At 36.8% G+C, this 17,975-nt stretch overlaps 1 long non-coding RNA gene across 1 annotated transcript in view; it reads right to left on the bottom strand.

The window, feature by feature from the left end:
• LOC131825105 (uncharacterized) overlaps nucleotides 1-16,065 on the bottom strand; it is a 45,671-nt gene extending 29,606 nt beyond the window's left edge. Inside the window, exon 1 of the long non-coding RNA XR_009351130.1 lies at nucleotides 15,990-16,065. This is a non-coding gene — a long non-coding RNA (uncharacterized LOC131825105). The remainder of the gene's footprint in view (nucleotides 1-15,989) is intronic.
• Between the last annotated feature and the right edge of the window lie 1,910 nt (nucleotides 16,066-17,975).

The raw sequence follows: 17,975 nt of genomic DNA, 5'->3' as shown, positions 1-17,975 counted from the left end.
ACCTGGGTTTTCATATGCTTCTGCTGTTGGCCTAGCAGGTAGCACGAGATAGGATATAGTTAACAAGTCCAAGTGGATTCATTCTGTGGGGAGAGAGAACTTAGAAAAGTTTTAACAGTGATATGTGGCAAATTGAGGTAGAGAAAATGAACTTTCTTTTCTTTATCCCTTTTTTTTTTAGTTTTTAAATGCTCTCACATTGTACCAGTAGAAGTTTGCCAGCATTTACTTAGCATCAGAAAATCAGACAGGAATGGCTATAAGCTCAGAATCTGGGGCAATTCAGAGCTTGTTTTGAATCCTGCTCTGGAATTCAGGAAAAGTTATTTCTCTAATATTTTCTTCACTTGAATAAAATGTTGAAAATTGCACCTGAACTAATAGATTGCTATGAGGTCTAAATTAGATAACTCTTGAGAACAAAATACGGACTAGAATTATTATTTTTTTATTGTTACTGAAGGTAGACCTTCTGCATGTCTATCAGGGTACGAGAGAACACCTAAAAGAAAAAGGAACACCCAAAAGGGAAACATTTCTTAAAAATAAGGGGATAAAAAGCACAGTTTATGACTTTAAAGTAAACCCAATACAATCAATTAAGAGTGAATTCTAATTTATTAAAGGCCTATAAGGATATGATGAAATAAACTATTTTTTTCTGGCTTGACTCATTGGCACAAACATCATAAGAAAAATGGTGACAGAGAAATCTCAAGTTTCAGGCAAAGCAGTTTAAGACTCCCTCCCCAGGACACATCTCTGGGGAAATTAACAACAGGAGGGAAACATGGACTCCAGGAACTAATCAATCAAACAATAACAATAAAATATGAGTTACAATACAAGACAATCCCAGGAAGACAAATGCTGTCTTGGACAAGGGTATTCAATGCATGGCTACAATCTGGAAAAGAAGACATCTACAGACAAGAGCGATTGAAGACAACATTTCAGGTTCCATTCCTGTCTTGGCTCCTGGTGACCTTACTCCTTCAGAACAAAACCCTAACACGAGAGCCTAGACCGTCCATGCTAGGGTCTGCAAGGTTACTCACATCTGTGCATGGGAGAAGCCTGAAGCTGATGAAAACAGGTGTGAATTGAATACCTCTTGGACCTGGACCTCACTACTTCAGCCCTGATCATAAGACTTTCCTTTTCCTGATGAACTGGCCAAAAATGGGAATGATTAAATTGGCTGAGATCGTCACAGAAGGAAAAAAAAGAAAGAAAGAAAAGAAAAGAGAAAGTAAAAAAAATGTCTGACCGAATCCATGCTCAACCCATGTTAGCAGACCATATCTGATAACTGGAAGGCAAGTGGAGCCCACAAGTCAAAACCTCAATATCTGCAGAGGACAAGCACCATAAAAGAAACTGACCAGCAGGAAGATTTGAATCAGCGTTATTGCAATAGATAATCATTTTTAAAAAGAAAATAAAGGAAAATACTAGAAAATAAAATAAATAATTTTAAATATTATATATAAAAATACATTGGTTGAAATAAATGCAGACCACATGCAGATCATAACAGTAAGGATACAATAAAGAAAACATTAGTGGGCTGGAATATCAGGTTGAAGAACTCCTAGATGATTTCAGAGAAGGATAAAGATAGAAAATACATAAGGAAGCCTAAGATATATAAGGCCAAACTATAAAAATTAATAGTATTTTTTATACCAGCGATAAATAACTAAGACATATCACAAAGCCCTAGTAATAAAAACAGCGCCATTTGGTTGCAGAACAGATAAATAGATAAAATTGATGAAAGGACTTAGAGACAGAACCATATGTATGTGGACATAAAATGCCATAAATATGTTACTACAAATTTTAAGGACAAGGGCATGTTGTTAAAACTGCAAAAGTCCGCTCACAATATGAAGAAAACTAAAGCTGTATGTATCTTTATGTAACACCAGGTAGCTCCTATTAGATGAGTTACCTAAATAAGAAAAATAAAACTATAAAAGTAGTAGAAGGAAATATGAAAAATATCTCCTCCCCAAGGAGAAGGGATTCTTATGCAAAACTTCTCATCAAAAAGCTCTTTAAAAAGAATTAATTGCATTACATCACAATTAACAACTTCTGCCAGTGAATAACACTACAGACAAAATTAGAGGGAGGCTAAAAGAGGGGTTTGTATATACATATCCAAAACTGGCAATGATTGGATACAACGTCCCTTGAAAGTATACACACACAAAACATCAAAACAAAACAAAACACACAAAAAACAAGAAGGTCCTGTAAATCAACATGAATAAAACAAGATGGGACCGGGGAGGGAGACAAACTATAATAGAATCTTAATTTCAGGAAACAAACTGAAAGTTGCTGGTGGGTGGGGTGGGGAGGGATAGGGTGGCTGGGTGATGGACATTGGGGAAGGTATAAGCTATGGTGAGTGCTGTGAATTGTGTAAGACTGTTGTTTCACAGACCTGTACCCTGAAGCAAATAATGCAATATATGTTAAAAAAAAAAAAAAAGAAGAAGAAGAAGAAGAAGAAGAAGAAGATGATGAAGAAGAATGATACGGCTATTCCAATGATCAAATGAGCAAAACGTATGAACTGTCATATACAGAAGAAAAATACTGCGGTGCTGGTAAGTATATGAAGAAATGCACAGTCAATCCAAGTCAGAAGCATGAAAATGCAAGTAACAACGAGATATGAGATAGGAGCTTATACTTCTCTGGCAAAACTTTAAAAGGCTGGTATTAGGATACAGCAACTCTTATGCTGGTGGTGGCGCTGTAGACTGTGGGTCTATTCTGGACAAGAACCTGCCAGGACACACTTGAATTACACATATATTTTGTCCTAGCAATTCTGCTCCTGGGAATCCATAATGCAGAATTTCTTACACAGGTCCAGAGGAGGCATTTATCAGGATGTTCAGTACAGTGTTCTGAGTGGTGGTAAAGAATTACAGGCAATCGAGGTGCCTATCCCCTAAAAAGCAGATGGAGAAATGTAGTAGACACACATCATCTAGCAGTAGAAGCAAGGAATAAACACACACACACATAACACAACATGGCTGGATCTTATAAATACAGCTTTGAGTTAAAACAACAACAACAATAGAACTTCTTTTTTTTTTTTTTTTAAAGATTTTTATTTATTTATTTGACAGAGAGAGATCACAAGTAGACAGAGAGGCAGGCAGAGAGAGAGAGGAAGGGAAGCAGGCTCCCCCGATGCGGGGACTCGATGCGGGAGAGAGCATCGAGAGCCCGAGAGCAGAGAGCCCGATGCGGGACCCGATCCCAGGACCCCGAGATCATGACCTGAGCCGAAGGCAGCGGCTTAACCCACTGAGCAACCCAGGCGCCCCTAGAATAGAACTTCTAAAACCAAACCAAAACAAAACAAAAAACCCAGGAGATACAAAGCACAATATTACTTATGTAAATTTAGAAATTGCTTGCATGCATAATCAATGCATGTTTTAAAAGGACACAAACAAAGATGCCTAATAAACATATTAGAATTTTCAGGAGAAATGGAAGAAAACTGTCTAGGAAATGAAACAAGGAAGTAAGGAAGAGAGGGAGGAAGGAAGGCCAAAGGGACCAGGGAAGGAGCTCAGAGAGAGGAAGAAGCAAACCAAAGAAGAGAAGGGACTTGAGTGTCTCCACAATGGTAAGGTACCACGAGTGGTATTAGCTCAATTTTCTTAATTTGAGGTTTAAAAAAAAATGAACCAATAATTTGTAGGAGAACACCCCTCCTTTCAATGAATGTTGCATGTGCACAAATGTATGTGCTATTTGTACAAATAAACCCTAGAGTTATGCATAAGTAAACAGAGGAATGATGAAGAAAAAGATGAAATCATACATTTTCTTCCTAAAATCTCAAAGAACTTAGTTTAATTTGTATGACATTTAATAGCACATTATCTGACAAATAATACATGTAGTACATGTTTGATATGGTATCCATTAATTAAATTCTTTATGCCATAATTATTTTAAAAGAAAAAAAATCAGTTTATTTGTTCTTCTGAAAAAGACAGAGTAACACTTCAGGATCCATAGCTGGGCATCTGTCACCCCATGTTTGGTGGGTAAGACTCCTCCTGGTCTCTCGGATATGGCACAAGCAACAGAACCAAAGCTAAGTGGATCTGTAGCTGAGTCCTCAGGGGTACGATTTAAAAATCGGACTGAATCTGGGATTCACTTGATTCTGCTTTGGGCTGGCTTGAGTCTGGTGGAAGGCCTCGAGTGTATATCAAATAAGGGCTAATTGTTCAAAAATCAAAATCAAAAATTGTTCAGAAATCAAAATCAAAAAGGCCACAAATATTAGTGGACAGGGTCAAGCATTTAAAGGTTGTTAGAGCCCTCATCACCTCAAGAGGATTCCTGTGATAGGTCATCATAGATTTTAGTTTGACTCTGGGAAGCCCAGAGTCCTAGCTAAAAGAAATTTGATGTTTTATATCCGAAGAGTTTAACTCACCACCTCTGGCATGGCTATTGCTTTATGTTTAAGAACTGTAGCCCCAGAAGCTGCAGATTATCTAGAAAAATGACAAAATTTTACTAAAAATAACTTAAAGATATCATGGCCATCTTGGGGAACATTCCAATTAGATAAGATCACTCATTTAAGAAATGCACTTGAGAGCCTGGTTTCCCAGGTTGAATAAACAGAATGGAATGCCTACTTTAATTGGTATGCAGAAACTTCCAAAAGACTTCAAGATTCCAAAATAGCTTCATTAAAAGGCTCGTTACAAAAGGCTAATGGAAATTTAAATACACAAGAGGTACCTAAAACAAAAGATCATAGGACTAATGTGACTCCTACTGCCTGCCCCCCTATTCTTTTTCACCTGAATGCTCAAGTTTTACTAATTCTTTGTCTGAGCTGCCTTTCCACTCCAAAGAGACTATTATTAGACAGTTACTTTTTAAAATAAAACTACCTGAGGTTACAGATGAACTTCAGATATCCTTCATCCCTTGGTCAAAAATGGAATTAAGATTCCTAGTTAAAGAATTTCCTAAACCTAAGGCAGAACCCCAAAAAGTTTTTTGAAGAATTTAGAGCTATTATGAGGCCTATGACCCTGGGTTGCCAGATCTTTGTCAGCTTGTACACATGTTGGGAGGAGTTGCTGGAGTCCACAAATGGTTGCAGGAAGCAAGATGGCAAAACCCGGAGGATGATTTCCAAGATCCTTGGTCTTCTACATCTCAGAGACCAGAAAAAGCTCACATAGCAGCAGTTGAACTTTTACAAGCCATTTTTAGAGTTTTCCCTGCCCACCCTGATGGTCTATTTTTCAAACATGCAAACAGGCATACAAAAATGAATTCATGCCATTCTTTAAATCCCATTTGGAAATCCTTTTTCTATGGCATTCACGGTTCCATACAATAAATAAGGTCACACAGCCTGCTCCAGCTGCCTTCTTTGTAAATAGATTATCTCTTAAGATCAATGGATTGATAAAAAGGAAAAAAAAAAAAAAAGGAGGCTACAGGTCTGCTGGAACTCATGACTTAGCTGAGCATTTTGAAAGAACCCTGGAGCAAGATTGAAAGCAAAAATCTGCCCAAGAATGAGCTTTCCTGCTATAAAAGCTCCAAGGCCAAAGACCCAAAACAACACCTGGGCTTCCTGCACTGCACCCTCCGCAAGGGTCCATCATCAAAACACTAGTCCCTAGATACTTGACAGGAGTCTGAGGGGTTCTCACACCTTAGATGGATTCATCTTCCAGAAAAGTATTACCAATAATGCCCTTAAACAACCAAGGGGAAACGAAAATGAAAATTTGACCAATTTTAGTTGATACCAGAGCTACACTTGCTACTTTAAATTTCACCCTTGTAAAGCAACATACACTTTGGAATAAAAAGAAAATTTCCATAGTGGGGGTATCTAATTAAGTTCAGGGATAATTTTTTTAAAAAATATTTATTTATTTTAGAGAGAGAATGTGTGTGTGAATGGGGGTATGGACAGAAGGAGAGGGAGAGAGAGATTCTTCAAGCAGAGTCCCTATTGAACAGGGAGCCCAACATGAAAAGTGGAAACAAAGGTGCAAATAGATTTAAATAAACCTCCTTCTAAATCACCTCCATGTCCACTAAAGCCTGAGGCCTTCCAGGGCTTCATATCTGTGATGGTGGACTTCACTGCCCAGGGACCAATCTTTCCCACTCTGCAACACTCAGATCTTGCCAGTCAGGAAACTCAACAGGTAGAGACGGAGTTTTGTCCAGGACCTGAGAGCTATTAACAGAATAGTCATTCCTGGAGCATCTGGTTGGCTCAGTTGGTTAAGCTCAGGTCATGATCTCCGTGTCCCGGGACTGACCCCTGCATTGGGGTCCCTGTTCAGCAAGAAGTCTGCTTCTCTTTCCCCCTCTTCCCCTTCCCTCTGTTCATGTTCTCGCTCTCTCAAATAAATAAATAAATTCTTAAACAGATAAACACAAAAATAGTCATTCCTATTTTTCGATTGCTCTAAACTCAAACACTCTTCTGTCACAAGTTCCGTCAAACTCAAAATGGTTTACTGGTGTAGACCTTTGTTCAACCTTGTTTTAGTACCCCTGTAGACCCCAACAGCCAATATTCATTTGCCTTTACTTGGAACAATTGACAATATACCTGGACAGTTTTGCCTCCAGGGATCATTGAGGTCCTTTCTTATTTTCCTCAAGTACTTCACTGAGATTTAACTGCCCTCCAGATCCCTGGGAAATCAATTTTTGTACAATATGTAGATGACCTTTTGCTGTGCTCAGTTACCAAAGAGGCACCCATACAAGAGTTTGCTTATTTGCTGCAACAGTTAGCTGAAAAAGGACACAAAGTCTTCAAGAAAAAACTGAAATTATCTCTAGACACTATTCATTACCTGGGTCATGATTGAAATACTGAAGGAACTCAGTGATCTTCAAAAGAATTAAACTAATCCAGAAATTTTCTAGACCCACAACTAAATAACAGCTTTGTAGATTTCCAGGCTTGACTGGTTATTGCAGACCATGTGTTCCTTATTTCTACCTAACTATTTACCTAACTATTCAAAATCTTTCACGATGTTTATGCACAAAAGGGATAAGTTAGCCCTGGGAATGCTCATGCAAGAACATGGTAATAAGCATAGGCTTATTGCTAATTACAGCCTACAAGTTGCTTCAGTTGCTCATGTGTATTTCAGCTCTTAAGGTTCTATGCCTGCAGCTGCTAAGTCAGTGAAAGCTCCAGCAGATCTGACCCTAGGAAATGATGTTTATTTACAAACTACACACTCTGTCCAAAGCCACCTTAACTCTGAATTAACTCAACATTCCTCTGCAAGTAGACTAACTTCTTTGGGGTTCTTTCTGCTTTTGCCATCTAACCTACATCTTAAATGTTGTAACGTCCTTAATCCCAGTATTATCACCCTTGTCTGAGGCAGGCCAGCCCCATGACAATGAGGCAATTACATCCCATTTTGTGACATTTCAGACTTATCTACAAGACACCCCTAAACTACTCCTAGTCTAATTTTGTTTGTGGATGGGTCATATGTAGAAATGAAAAAAGGAGTTTTTAGGATGGTCGTGCTCTTACTACCCAATGTGACTCAACTGAGAGTCTCAAAGGAGAACTAACTACTTTCAAGCTAAGTTCTCCCAAAAAGCAGAGCTCCATTGTCTTAATGAGCATGCGAGGCATCAGAAGGCAAAACCATTATACTGATGGCAGGTATACCTTTCAGGTTGTCCATGATTTGGGGATGCTATGGAGACAAACAGGTGATTTCTGTTTTGTTTTGTTTTGTTTTGTTTTTTTCCTTCCTCTGAGACCCCAGTCAAAACTGGGCAGCAAATGAATAATTTCCTTACTGCATTTCTCTTCTCTTTTGAGATTGCTGACTTTAAAATTGAGGCTTCTATGCAACGACTGAACCTCAGTATTAGCATATGGAATTCTAATATATATCTGGTAGGAATATAAACTATTGCAACCCTTTGGAACAAAAGTTTTACAATTTCTTAAATATAGCGATTCTGTTTCTAAGAGTGTGGAAAGCCTATGTGTATGTAAAGACTTGCACATAGCCTCTTTCTTTTGATAAATGTTTAATTGTTGCTGCATACAACAAAATGGATACATTTTAAAATCGTTATGGTGAGTGAAAGAAGTTCAACAAAAGAGAGTACATATTGTAGTACAGCCACATTTATGTAAAATTCTAAAAAATACAAACTAATCTATCTTGAATAAAAGCAGATTAATTGTTACCTGGGAAAGAGGTGTTCATGGGATGGTAAATGTGCAGGGAGGACAAGAGAGAGGCATCACAAAGGGGAATGAGCAAACTTTTGTGAGTGACATGTTCATTATCCTGATTTCCATGGTGGCTTCATGGGTGCATTTGTATGTCAAATCTTACGAGTTATACCTTTAAATGTGTATAATGTATTATATGTCAATTGTACCTCAATAAAGTTGCATTAGAAAAAAATGCATTGGAACAATATAAAGGTACATTTGAAGAAAATCAACCAGTAGTGTCAAGAGGGATCTTTTTTTAAGGAAACGTTCCTTTTCAGATTTTTTCCTTAAATATTCATTTATTTACTTTAGAGAGAAAGAGAGAGAGCACAAGCTGGAGGCGCAGAGGGAGAGGGAAAGAGAGATTCTCAAGCAAACTCTTGTGAGCATGGAGCAGGACATGGGGCTTGATCTCATTACCTGAAACCAAGAGTCAGACATTTAACCCACTGTGCTTCCCAGGCCCCCAGGAGAGATCTTTATGGAATTTGAACAAATACACAGTTAAAACCAAAACAACATAATTAAACCTGAGTGACACGTCTAAAATTCAGTGTGGGCTTGTTTTGGTACCCATGCAGGTCAATGTCTCAAAAGCCTGGAGTCCCCCATTAACTCTTTCTCTGCAGAGGTCATCAGGACATAAAGCTCGTGGCCTATACTGGTATTTTACTACCTGTATTCTCTCACTCCTAAAGTCCTGCAACCACAGGCTGTATTAGATACAAATGTATGCAATAAGGCTCATTTTCCACAAGGAAGAAATACCTTAATTTCAACCTAATTGTTTTAAAAAACAGTCCAATTTGACCTATGTATCTCCTTTCTATTTGAAAGAAAATTCATCATGGGCGGCAGGGAAAAAAAAAAAAAAGAATCTAATAGTTGCCTGTAGTTCCTGATCATCAGAATCCACTGTTGTCTCCAAGAAGCCTACAGAATCATTTCATAGGATTCCTTTAGTCCTCTCTGCTCTGTTGAATCTCTGACTCATATATCTTTACCAAGGCTGGGAATCATGATATTGTTCCACTTAGATTTCTTGAAACTGTCCTGGGAATTTTCTACAGATCAAATTAAGGAGCCCCACTGCTTGTACTAGCCATAGAACGATACTCCACTTTGCTTTCTCCAGTTTCCAGATTTTGTTTTTCGCCTGAAAGAAACCCTCCCTTTCTGTTCATGTTGCTTTCCAGTCTCTTTCCTCTGGGGAGCCTAGACTGATTGCTTCAGTGGATTTTGGTTTTAGGAAACAAATGCCAAATAAGGAGAGTGTCATGCAGACAACTTCTGCTTTTTCTTCCTGCCAAAAATGCCTCAGTGAAGAAAAGGCAGCTCAGAGACTGTTACCCGCAAGACAGAAGAAAGGAGAGGAAAAATTACAAGGAGAAAGATAAATTGATGTCTCTAACATTTCACAAGAACAAAAAAGTTGAATTTCCGAACTGTTTTGCTGCCATTTGCTAAAATCTCTCTAGTAGCCAATCCAATGAACAAAATCAAATGACTCCAACAGGCCTCCCAGAGCATTACATGGTTCTACATCATGATCAAGACCAGTAGAACCAGTTAGAATGGAAGTGAGAATCTACCAGGTAACAACTCTAAGGTCAACCTGTAAGAATTCACACGAATGTGAGTCTGTGTGTGTGTATGTGTGTTTAAGGGAGGGAGACAGACAGAAACCTAAACTCTTTGTGCATGAAACAAAATTACATTAATTATTTTACATTTATTTAAATTATATTCTCACATACTGTACTACTTAGTTTCACTTCAGTCTTTGTAAGAAAATATTTTAATTTTAGTATCTTTATAAAAAATCAGGTTTAGGAAGTGAAATGACTTGCCAAAAAAGATGTGATTTATGTGACAGGTGGGATTTGAAAACCAGTTTCTTTCTCTCATTTAAATCTCTTAATATCCTAGTGTTATCAACAGGATTGAATTCAGATTCTGGCTTGACAATTTTGCATGTCAGATGTCTTTTTCTTTTCTATAAAATGGGGATAACCAGTTAGGGAGCCACCATACTTACATGCCTACATAATACAAAAAGATTGGCAAACCAATTTGTCCTAACTTGGTCAATTCCTCTGCTCTTCCTGAAGAAATTATAAAAGTATTGCCAAACTATTTTGATGGTATATATCCTTAAAAATTTTTAAATATTTTGTCTATTAGGTATAATTCCAGACTTAATATAATGGAATAACTACATTTACATGAGACAAATTGTGAAGATCTTTCTAAAAGAAGTTATCCACATGCTGTTGTTGTTAACTATTTTACTGGTAAACTCTTGTTATGAACAATTTTTAATAAATAAGCAAGAACTATATATGCAGATGCAAAGTGATTTACACTCTAAGATGCCTAATGCAGCCGAGTAGTGTAATTGATTTCTTCCATTTCTTTCTCCAGACCTGTTTTCTACCTCCTACTCTCTCTTTTTTGCCCTGAGAAGGTGACCCATGTGAACTGCATAACCAGTACACCCAGGATCTCAGGGTTGGTTTTGTTGGGTTGGCTTTGCTGGATCCCTCTTAGAGAAGAGAGAAAGAGAGTGACCTCAAGGTCCTTATTCATCTTGCTGTCTACCACTAAGACCAACCTAGGTTGTCTGTGCCTTAAAAGACAGCCTGTCCTATAAGATTGTTCCTCTTTCAGGCATTGGATAGCTTTCCTTTTTCCTAATCTCTCAGCCTTGGTAGTGATAACTGTTCTGCCACTAATAGTCAAGAATCTTGCTTGATCCCTTTCTTTCAGTTTTCTATACTCATCCATACCTTTGTAATTAATTTCTGTGTAAATAAATCTTCTTCAAATGACCTTAATTTGAATGTACCATCAGTTTCTTGTTTGGGCCCTGACTGATACAAATTATTATATAAACTTTCAGAAATTTGCTTACAGGTAAAAGCTTATATCCAAATATATAAACTTTTTTTCTTCACAATTACTAGCATTCTCTGCATACTTTAAAAAAATAATAATGTATCTTGTAGATTTTTTTCCATATTAGCACAATAGAGATTTACCATATTAAAATAAAGTAGGCTTTAAATAGTATAAATTTTGGAAGCTTTCAAAAGAAACCTAAATGTTATGTATAATAGAAATGCTTATGGTCACAGAAATAGTTTAATCCACCATCTTTTTGTTTGTCTCCCACATTTTCATAATCTATTAAATGAGAACTTAACATCACCCTGGGATTGATAATTATTCACCTTTTGAAAACAAGTCATTTTTCCTTTTAATCCCTTGTGTCAATGATTTTTTCAAAGTAGGTCCTTTCATAGACAGTTCGTAAATATAGCATATTTACTACCTCAGTAAAAAGTGTGTATCACTTGAAAGTGAAAAATATCAAGGAGCAGTATAGCTATAGGTAGGCTTCATTACTACTAGAATGAAGGTTGAAATGTATAAAATCAGTACACTGAATACCTTAAATTTATACAATAGTATATGCCAATTATATCTGAATAAAAATTTTTCCAATAAAAAATTTCAAAATATAATTTAGATTGAAGCTTATGAAGCCACTGTTTATGTCACTGATAATAAGTCTTTTCCACATACTAGTTTATCTTCTGGACACATTTAGGAGCAATTGTAGAGGTTGGGAGGGAGTAAGAGCATCTTTTTGACTCTGAGATTGAGTTAGTAGGGTGTGTGTTTCCTTTGTTCAACTTTCAGGCATCTGCCACTATCATCTAACTCATTTAGCTACACCTCACTTATGTTAATCAGGTTCATGGAACTTCTGAATAAACCCTCACAGGTTTTCAGTGTCTTGACATCTTCTTCACTTCCATTGATATATTTATTATCAGAATGTTCTAATAAAATCATTGGTATGCCTTTACAACTATAAATATTCTGTTGAAGTGTTAAATAACATTAGCAAAGGAAATACAGTATCTTGAAATCTAAGAGGAATAATATAACTCTGAGCAAAAATTATACTTTCACAGAAAATAAAACCATATGGCCAAGTGAGAACCACTTTTCCTTGTTTACATCATCTTATTATTAAATATTCCGTATGCTATTGTCTGGGCGACTGGAACCACATTATGTTTAAACAGATTCAAACTATTCATTTATTCAAACTGACAAAACAGAACAATTGTTTATTTCCCAAAAAAGCATACCATTTTCTCCATGGCACTTTTTTTCTCTGTGGATTCCATCAGTTTTTGGCTAGGAAGTGTGTTCTCTCTGCCCTGGAGGAGTCTGCTTTCTTTTGGTTGGCAATTAGCCCTTTCTCAGTGTTTATTTCAGCACTAAGACTCAGGAGTCTTGTGGAACCCATCTCTAAGCTCATATAATTTCTTTTACTATTTTAAAGCTACATTAGTCTTTTAAAGCCAAAGAAGAATGGGCCTTCTCTGCGAATTTCAGTCCTGAACTATACTATTAAAAAGAACACTGTAATTTCCTACAAAATTACATTAAAACACTGATACAGTCTTTACTAAGATTAGAATTAAATATTCAATAGAAATGACAAAATCACGTTTTCAAATAAGTAATCTAACAATTGAAGACCTATACAATTACTAAAAACAATTCAAGTGATACTTAGATAAAAATGAGCATTAGGTGATATACACATTAATTCTATCAGAGGTTCCAGTGTATTTCAATATTCACACATGTTAAGTAAAATATGTAGTTATAGTATATCTTAACTTAGACCTACATTTATGATGGTGCACTGGGAATAATGATGCTGTCCCCACCCAAATATCATCAGACCCTAATCTCTGAGAGCTGTGTTACATATCATATTCAGATATTATTAAGGTTACTGACATTGAAATTGGGAGATTATTCTGGTTTATCCAAGTGAACCTGAAGTAATCACATGGGTTCTTAAAAAGCAGGAGATGAGAGCAAAAGGGATGAGTTAGAGAGACGCAGCAGAAAGGGGAGACAGAGAGAAGATTCAAAGCACGACAAGGACCGGGCCATGATCACTGGCTTTGAACACGGAGGAAGAGACCTCCCAGGAAGTTTGAGAAAGCATCCCAGCAGATAACCAACAAAAAAACAGGGGCCTAATTCCTACAACTACACGGAGCTCAATCTGCCAGCTCCATGAATTACCCCAGAAAAACACTCTCCAGAACCATCAAAAAGGAAGGCAAGTCCTGCCTACACTTTCATTTAGACCTTGTAAGATAGGGACTTTGTAAGACCAGGACAGGCAAGCCAAGTCCACTGACTACAGAACTGTGAGATACTAAACTGAGGTTGCTTAACCCACTGACTTTGTGGAGATTTGCTAAGGCATCAGAAGAGAAGCAATACAGTAGCTGTGTTTTGCTTGTGACACTTTTGCTGGTTCAGAGCCTTCTAAATGACCTGATCAATGTTCTTTTAAATCATTTTATTTTATTGTTCTAACTGTATCTATTTTCAACAGGTAGAAGGAGGCCAAGAAGAAAGAGGTATTACTATACAATTAAGGCATTTTCCCTAACTTTGTAAAAAATGGTTTGAATCATAATACCCAGTATTATGTGTGAACCATAATTCATGATAGTGAATATGGTTCATTGTGGATATGGTTCATTTTTCACATATGGTTCAGTGTTTGAACCATAATACCCAGTTTCAAAGTTTTCACAAATATATGGATGGTAACTAATTGAATGCATTAGTTTGCTATGGCTACAGAGTACAACAAACTGGATGGCTTAACCAACAAAAATGCATTGCCTCATAGATAGCAGGGCTATCTATGTTCTTTTCTGGATTCTCTAGGGAAGAATCTGTTTCCATTCCTTTTCCAGCTAACTACAGAACATCCTCGCTCCTTACCTCATGGCCTCCATCTTCAAAAGCCAACAATACTGCATGTCCTTGTGATTAAAGTGGACCCACCAAAATAATACAGAATAATCTCTCTATTTTAGGGTCAGTTGATTAGTGAACTTAACACCTTAATTTCCCATGTGTCATGTAACCTAACGTTCCCATGTTCTGGGAATTAGGACATAGACATCTTTGTGGGGTCTTACTATACATATTTAGGCACTAAGGACTCATGGAGTAACAGTCAAGATAATTGGTTTTGAAGTACAGAAAAATGGGGCTCGTATTCTGCTTCTTTTACTCTATGACCTTGGTCATGTATTAGTATATCTTGAGCCTCAAATTTCCCAGCTGCAAAATAGAGGCAAGAGGAGCCACATTGTAGAGATCTTTGGAAATTAAATTAATGTAAAGTGTTTAGAAAAGTGTTAATACTCTAACAGTACAAAACATGATTATTATTGTAAGTGTTGAACAAGAAAGGGAGATATCACTAGACTCCTGGCTCAGAGGAAAGGAAGACAGTGACCATGATGAGGGATAAAAACAAGGACTCTCCTAATTCTTTGGAATATGAATACTCAAAGAGCAAGAGAGACAGAAAAAATGCCCCTTCATTACCAATCTTTTCATTTAGGAATGCCTACCAGGTGAGAGCCTCTAGGTTTAGTGATTTCTTTGGTGAGTTAAGTTGAATAAAAGACCACCCCTAGTAAAAGTAAAAATTGATTTAAAGGATATTTGGTAGTGTCTAGTAAAGTTGAAAAATGCCCACTCTGTTAGTTTTCTAGGGCTACCATAACAAAGCACAAGTACTTTGAATGGCTTAAAAAACAGAAATTTATTGACTCACAGGTCTGAAGGCTAGAACAAGAGCAAGATATTGTCAAGGTTGTTTCTTCTGGAGAGTCATGAGGGAGAATATATTCCATGTCTCTTCTCTAGCTTCAGGTGATATACTGGCATTTTCAGATGTTCCTTGGCTTATAGAAGCATCATTGCTATCTCTGCCTTCATCTTTGCATGATTCTTTCCATGTGTGCATGTTTCTGTGTCCAAATTTCCCCTTTTTATAAAGACACCAGTCAGATTAGGGTCTGCCCTAATGATGTCATCTTAATTTGATTTCTCTATACAGACCTTATCTCCAAATAAGGTCACATTCTGAGATACTTGGGGTGGGGAATTAAACATACAAATTTTAGAGGGACACAATTAAACCATTAATAATCAAATTCATTAACAGATTCCTTTTTTTTTATTTTTAAAGATTTTATTTATTTATTTGACAGACAGAGATTAAAAGGAGGCAGGGAGACAGGCAGAGAGAGGAAGGGAAGGAGGCTCCCTGCTGAGCAGAGAACCCGATGCGGGGCTCAATCCCAGGACCCTGAGATCATGACCTGAGCCAAAGGCAGAGGCTTTAACCCACTGAGCCACCCAGGTGGCCCAACAGATTCCTTTTTAAGAATGCAGTAGTTCCCCCTTTATCCACAGGGGATATATTCCAAGAGCCCCAGTGGATACTTGAAACTGCTGATAGTACCAAACCCTATATATGCTGGTTTTTTTTTTTTCCCCATATGTGCAAAGCTATGATAAAGTATAATCTATAAATTAGGTGCAGTAAGATGAAAGTTACTAAAGGATACAATAAAACAACTATAACAATATAATAAAAGCTATGTGAATATGGTCTTTTTCTTTCTCTTTCTCTCTAAATATTTTAGTGTAATGTACTCACCCTTCCTGTGAGAATGTGAAATGATTAAAATGCCTACTTATGAGATGAAGTGAGGTGAATGATGTAGGCATTAGTGACATGGCATTAACTTACAATTGACCTTCTGACAGTATGTCCGAGGGGAGATCATCTCTTTCTGGACTGTGGTTGACCACAGGCAACTGAAAGCATGGAAAGCAAAGTCATAGATAAGATGTAGATAAATAATAGATAATTGTAACAGAACATAAGCATAATGATTTCCATTGCTACATTGCTACTATGGTTTTCATGATAAACTACTGAGGGAAATGTCTGTTATGCTCATGGATAATTTTTTTAATTTTAATTTTTAATTAATCTATTTATTTATTTATTTTGAGAGAGACAGAGAGAGAGTGCAAGAACACGTGCACATTAGAAAGGGTGAGGAGAGGCAGAGGGAGAGGAAAAGAATCTTAAGCGGACACTGTCTACACTGAACGTGGAGTCCACTGTAGGGCTCCATCTCACCACTCCGAGAACGTGGCTTGAGGCAAGATCAAGAGTCAGACACTCAACTGTATGAGTCACCCAGGCACCCCAATGATTACTTTTAAGTTTATATGTACCATATACTATCATGCAACATTCAAAATTCTCAAATTTATACATTTTAATGTGTCTCATTTACCAAAATACAGTGTAAGTGGAAAGAGCCAGTTACAGTAGGAGCATTTAAATGCAATTTTTAAAAGTATACAAAGAAGTGACATGTATTACTTATGTAAACATAACCACATTTTAAAATTTGAAGAAACAAAAAAAGGAATAAATCCATGAAAACCAGTATGTATCCGGATAGACGGGAGGTGAACTGATGACAGACAAACCTGTTTTACCTATAATGCTTTATTTCTTTGTTTTAAAAGGTCTGAACCACTAAAAAATTATATTGGTAATTCTAATATAATCATTTGGTATCTTTGTCGTTATATTATTTATTTACTTTTCTGAATTTTTTAACCTAAGAAAATTTTATAGAAGGAGAAAAAATTGCAACAACAACTCCAAACTTGGAATTATTACTTTAATGTTTCTCAATTGGCATGGTACCCATGGATAAGCCACAGCAAATGAGCAGGCTCTTAATACCATCATTTCTATCTTAAAGCTACCAGATGTTTGTGAAAACACTAGGTAGGCACGTTTGTACTTTATTTTGCATAAATATACATATAGATTTGCTTAATCTGCATACTACTTCTGAGTTTTACATGGAGCATATAAGGAAAAATAAAATGCTACAACTTTTGCAACAGAATTAAAAGTACACCTTCCAAATCCAAAATTATAACAATTTTAGAAGAATCCCATCGCAAGTGTGGTAATGTATGTCTCCTGATAACAGAACTGGGGGAAGACAATGAAGGGATTATCTGGGGGAAGTTAGGAGGAAGGGTGATGTAGTGACTGAGCTACAGTTAGTACACCCATCTAACTGGGTGCTAAACCTGTCAGTGTTCTCATCTATTAAAAAAGAAAAAGGCTAATAAAGATATATACATCTTAAAGTTATAGACAATCCTCTAGAGATGGTTTATGTTAGGAACCTGGCACACAGTAACTTGGAAAAAAAAGGGGAAAAAAATGTTGAAGTATGTATTTTTCTGACATACCAGAGTATCATTTTCTGGACTGTGGGATGGAGTTGCCTAACAAATACCTTGGGGACTGTCAAATAAAAAACAGATTTGAATGTAGATAAGAAGTTATTTAACTCAGATAGATTATTGCACAATGAGGAAAGTGACTCATAATAGGGAGGACTTTGCTAGGGAAATTCTATGCTTATCTTAAAGGTTAAACAGAAGAGACTTGTGCTTGTGTAAGGAGTAAAGTAGGCTAAAAAGGGATGTGTGGGAAGAAGGATGAACAGATGGTATGATCTCATAGTTGATCTAGTAATGTTTTTCCCTGAGGGCAGTCAGTTTTCGGGAGTGCCCATCTAAGAGGGGTTGTTCTTAATTCCAATACTTTCTTAAGTTCAAGGACAAGTCAAGATCCAAAGACCTGTGGGGAAGAAAGAAGACTGACTAAAATTTGGCCAAGTTAGAAGAT

Source organism: Mustela lutreola, chromosome 1, assembly GCF_030435805.1.
Source record: "Mustela lutreola isolate mMusLut2 chromosome 1, mMusLut2.pri, whole genome shotgun sequence".
Taxonomy (NCBI): Eukaryota; Metazoa; Chordata; class Mammalia; order Carnivora; family Mustelidae; genus Mustela; species Mustela lutreola.
This window is presented reverse-complemented; position numbering and strand designations above follow the sequence as displayed.